The sequence below is a fragment of the Xenopus laevis genome, chromosome 2S (assembly GCF_017654675.1).
Source record: "Xenopus laevis strain J_2021 chromosome 2S, Xenopus_laevis_v10.1, whole genome shotgun sequence".
In the NCBI taxonomy this organism is placed as follows: Eukaryota; Metazoa; Chordata; class Amphibia; order Anura; family Pipidae; genus Xenopus; species Xenopus laevis.
This window is the reverse complement of record NC_054374.1, coordinates 82,061,718-82,067,717: the sequence shown is the minus strand read 5'-3', so window position 1 is coordinate 82,067,717 and position 6,000 is coordinate 82,061,718.

Below are 6,000 nucleotides of genomic sequence, written 5' to 3'. Positions count from 1 at the left end.
GCAGGTAATGCATCAAATTAGCCAAAATAAAAGTATACCCAAATTTTTGCCCAGCCAGTTTTGTCATATTTGATTTTAATCTCATACAACTGAATACTGCTTCACTAAAAAAAAATTCTTTGTTCAGAAAACCCCCAAACCCAGTACTGGGAAAGGAAACGACCATACCACTGTTATCTTTTTTGGCTAAAAGTGGAGTAATTATATACTGCAGGCGGAGAGGGGTTCCCAAACTTTTTCATTATGACTGTAAATCTGGGCACTACAGAGATGATATATAATAGTGTGGAAATTCCAACTTCAGATGGCTAACAGAGTTCAAAATTTAAATACTGAGTTTTTCTTCCAGGAGGTTGGAGGTGATAGATGTCATTCTCCCTAATTTGGGCAGAGCCGGCCAAGCCGGCCGCTGTTTCCTAGGGTGCCAGCCACCTCAAACCCTTCCTTGTGGCCTGCTCCTTCACTCGCTGAGTCACGTGTGTACTACCACTCTTTGCACCCGCTGATTTAGAAGGGGGCACCAGAAGAACACACATTGTGTGCGGAAGAGGCCGACTAGTGGTAAGTGGAAGGTTGAGGTATGTGGACGGCACCCCTTCACCTTGCAATCCGTAGGCACATTCCTCTTCTGCTACACCTGGAAATCTATTTAACATATATTTTCCTCCATTTCCCAGAATTATGAAAGTTGTACATAAGAACCTGTTCACCAGGATGAAATCATGCTGTTCTGCCAGCTGTCTCTCAGGAGCCTTGCGTACCACTTTTGAGATCAGCTGTGTTGACCCTTTAATCTTCTGCAATGTATTGATGTCTCTTCAGAACAAATATTTACATAAATGAACCCCAGTGCTTAGAAGCTGAAAAGGAGAGTCCTAAGGAATATGTTGCTACTCTGACCTTTTGACCTGAAGACTTCTTCTTGTGAGATCTCACGTTCAAGCTTTATTAGTGCCTCCTCATATACGTTTCATAAAAGTAAAGTCAATCCTCAGAACCAGTCATAAAAACAGTGTATTTCTGTCTTGTGATGTTAAAAACGAGGCGTGTTTTTTGACACTGGCACCAAATGATGAAATTCATTGGACACAACTTACTGGAGCCCTAAATGTCACATGCATAGGTGGCACTTCCAACTTCCCAGAAGCCCCTGCTGTACATTTAAGATGTACAGCTAGTGCCCAGAAAACTATTGCCACGCAGCATAACAATTCTGTAGGCGCCCTCGCGTATTCATGTCTGTTCCCCTTTTTGTAAATGTTAAATGAGTTCGCTTATTTCCCGTGTTAGGCGAGGTAAGTTGGAACCCTTCCCCTGGGTATACGGAAATCATCTTCTATTTAGGACATCCTCCATCCACGTTACTCAGCCTTCACGTCTCAGCTTTTCTTACTTTAACAAGTCTCCTTCCTCAGTCTGGACCCCCATTTCTTCAGCCTTGCACCCTTATGTCCTCAGTGCCTCTGTGCCTTTCCGTATACTTTATATATATCAAGGTCGATTAAACACAGAAAGTAATCGCCAGAACCAGTCTACCCACTCTGTGGCGCTGACCAGCTGCCATATGTGCCAGCGCTCAGTCCAACCCACAATCTGGAGTTGAGCAGCTGCTATAAACAATAAAATCCAATATTTAATACACAAAGATAAAGAGAAAAGTTGTCAGCGCATGGTTTGCCTATTACAAAAAATGAGATGTAAGCTACCACAATTGGCCAAAATATGTAAACTCACGTGCCACGACAAGGCCCCTCATTATACGTTTGTAGTAGTATGTTGGTGCATTTAAAATCAAGTCCCCCAGCAATGAGTGACTGAGTAGTGAGACCAAACAGTGCGCAAACCCTGCGCTGGCAATTTTTCTCTTTATCAAAGGTAGATGCATGGATATATTAAAGTGGGATGTGGACGAACTAGTGGGAGATCACAGGTGCAACGACAGAGGGTGGAGTGATGAGGGGCCAGCACGGAGGTGCGAGATGGGATTATTAGATTAAATTAGATAAATCTGCCCCTTTATGTTCACCCCTTCTAAGTGGGAATTTAGAACTCAATAAAACGCACTCACTTTCTATTCATTCCTATGGATTTTTAAAAGCATATTTATGTATGAAGAGGTGAACCCATAATAAATAAGATTCTAAAAATCCCATAGGAATGAATAAAACATGGATGATTTTTCTGTGGTGCGTTGTAACCTCACATTTTTTATAAATCTGCCCAAAATGTGGCAGGACGGAGGTTTGATGACACTTGTAGTGAGGAATCATAGGAGGCAAAGCTCAATTCCATGTGCTTAGGGGTCAGATCCCATAACTCAGATAGACTTTGGCTGAGAATGTCCTTAAATTATTTATGCAGTAGCGCCAAGCTTTATATTTACCTCACTGACACATCCCACAAACAGTCTGTTGCTGCTGCTGCTGGGAGCCCAGAACTATGGGACTATGGGACATCTGAAGTGTAACAACTGACTCTACTTTCTTGTGTCCCAGCTGCTGCTGCTCTTCCCGGACTAGATCTCAGCCTCTCTAGCACAAGAGTTACTTTCTCCATTTCCCCCTCACAGCTCCAGCAAAATTCCATTAAACCCTTGTTCTTACACAGCAGTAAACATGGCTGCTTCATGCAACTGTGGTGCCCAGTGTGGGTGATGTTTGCCTCTTAAGGCATAGGCACGTAATGCACTCACTCTCCTTCATATCAACTTCCCAGTCACCATTTTGCATAGAGGGATATTGTTTGTATGTAAAGAGGGACCCATCTCATAACGACACCAATCAGCATGGAGGCCACCAACCCCTATGTGACCGTGCAAGCACCCAGTGAAAGGGAGCAGGTAGGAGCGGCTGAGCTCCCAGTCCCCACTTGCCCTATTTCAGAGCCCTCTGCGGGGTTGATATGTGAAGGCACCAGTGGTTGAGCAAGCAGAGGTCCGCTGCGTGTGTGGTCTATGTACTGAATGACAGCCCAAAGTCAGCCATGGGGGGCAGCCCGGAGTCTGGGGCGCTGCATTGCCTGCCGTCGAGCCTGGTGAGGGAGAAGGGGCGCATCTCAGTATCGTCAACTTTGGGGAGCTGGACTTTGGGGAAACTGCTGTTCTGGACACCTTCTATGATGCAGGTAAGTGACGGTACTGAGTTAACCAAATAACCTAGTAGTTCAGATGTCAGGGAGTGTAGGAATTGTAATTTCTCACATGCACATGGTCCTGTGTTTTGATCCTGATCCAATGGTAATGATATTAATTAGGGATGCACTGAATCCACTATTTTGTATTTGGCTGAACCCCTGAATCCTTCGCGGAAGATTCAGCTGTATACTGAACTGAATCGGAATCCTAATTAGCATATGCAAATTAGGGGATGGGAAGGGGAAACTTTTTTTATTGTTTTGTGACAAAAAGTAATGCGATTTCCCTATCCTTTGCATATGCAAAGGGTATACTAATATGGTTGCCATTCTAGGTAGCTTCTTCTACTGGCTACATCTAGGTCCAGCGCCTGTTTTCCAGGCACACCATGTAAAGCTGAAAGATACTGTTCTCTCCAGTAAATCACCATAGGCCCCTGCATGATCCAGTTGTTGGTCCAGGAGCCAAATGATCAGATCAGTCCAATTTGTGGGTGGTCAAATTGGCCAAAGGTCTCCTCATTTAAAGACCTTGCAGATCTGTTGGTGTATGGCTATCTATACTCCTTTAGTTACACATATTGATGATCTTGGTCTACCAATCATGAATTAAAGATGTGATATACCCACCTAATAACTTGAGCTGAGAAATGTTAGGCTAAGGAAACAGAGGAAGATGACTAAATATATAGATATATATCTGTAAGACAAGATGCATCAAACATTGTTTATTAACTCTTTAATTTCCAGGCCAAATACTTTTATTTGAACATTAAATCAACATCACAGGCACCAAAGACCTGTATGGATCTAATGACTGAGACCTGTACACCACACATGACAAGGACCATTCAATCTGTCCGGTGACCCAATCCATCCCATAACTGGATTATCTGCAACTGGAACTGTTACCCACTGGCAATAAAGCAGAAGTGGCCTCATTGTAGGCTGGAAGTGGTGTTATCCGAGAGTGAGAGAAGTGAGAAAGAGTCATTGAAGCTTGTGCCTGTAAATCCTAAAATGTTAAATCTTTGCATTTGTGTAGGCAGCCATCCTTCTGCCAGACTTGGCCATGATATTTTTCTTTGTACTATTCACAATTCATGGAATTTGCCTTGCAGATGTGTTTGATAACTCACACAGCAATGGTTAATGTTACCTTTGGTGCAATATTCACGATATTAAAGCAGTTGTGAGCTTTTATAGTAACCATGTGATTCATCCACTAGATGGTGCAAGGTTATCAGTTGGGTTGCTAAAAGAATTAAAGTGGGCAAAATGGTTCTTGGATCCACTCCCCAGTTATTATACATAATTAAGACATTTCACAAGTTTATTTGGGATTAATATCATCAATGTCCAGCCACCAGTGAGGTTGTCATTCAGCAGTAAGACTGTCCCATGGAATAGATTTGCTTCTCTCTTCAGAAAGGCAGTATGTAGCTTTATACAAAGGGCAGGACACATTAAGGGTCATTTATACAGTAGATCTATGGGGAGTTGTGCTAGAAATCTAGGAGGGGGTACAAGAGTGCGTCATTAAGGGTTGGACTCCACGAGTGATCTTGTCGGCGATCAGACACTCTACGACAAATCGCATGCGACAAAAATAAGGTAATAGAATTGTCGCATAGTGTCACAGCGTTGATCCCTCACTTATGTCGCGTCGGATCAACGCTGCGACAATTCTATTACTTACCTTATTTTTGTCGGCATATGACAAGCTGCCTGCGTTTTGTTGCAGCGCGCCGGATCGAGACAAAATCGCTCGTGAAGTCCTACCCTTAGAGATACATTTATCAAAGGTCAAATGTTGAATTCAGGTGAGTTTTTTTAAACTTCCAAAGATTGGACTAGTCGAAATGTATTAATGACATCTAATTAATAAAACTTGAACAAATTTAACAAATTGAATTAGATCAGACTCAATTTGAGATTTTTCTATGAAAGGAAGGCTGCAGACATCTCCAAATTAATCCCTGGACCTCTCCTATTGACTTAAACAGCAATTCAGCAGGGCTTTTAGGTGGCAAATAGTCTTAAAGGGCCAGAGTATGATAAATATTCGAAAATCAAATTAAAATTTAAACAAAAAATGAATCGAATTTGCATAACTCTCCAGTTAAATCTGACCAGTTTTGACCATAAAAAAAATGTGACCGTTGATAAATCTGACCCTTAGTGTTAATCAAACAAGCACTTGCGCCCTAGGGAAGGCTGAACTGTGTTTGTTGTGCAACTGAAGATTGGGCACAAAGAGTGTGTTGTCACATAAAGGCACACACACAATTTAGTGGACCGGGGGATGATAACATCTTCGATAGAGCACTGCCTAACACAGACAGAGAGGAGTCCGGACTGGAGGAAACCAGCACTTTTTTTTGATGCGCGACAATTCACAATTTCACCCACTGGAGTCTATAGACGAAAAATTTCCCTCATCACTAGTGGGAATTTCTCCACAGCAATTTTGCTTCACATGAGCTGGGGAGATTGGGGACCTACTGTAGAAAGACCAGATATAGTTGTAGCCGATACCCACAAAGTATTCTGTTCTGGAGAACAAACACACACAGAGGATGTAGAAAGGCACCAGGCAACACTATGTCGTGTACGTATTTAGAAGTTTATTATATAAAGGACTGCGTTTTCCTTAGAGGATTACAAAACAGTTGACGTGAAATGTACAAGCCGCCAGGCCCGGACTGGCAATCTGTGGGTTCTGGCAAATGCCAGAGGGGCTGCTCTAAGGTCCCATAGAAAGTCAGTATTTAGTGGGCTGGTGGGGGCTGTTTGGGCCTCTATGTGGGCTGATTGGGCCTCTGTGTACCTGAAATGCCAGGGCCTATTTTAATTCTCAGTCCAGAC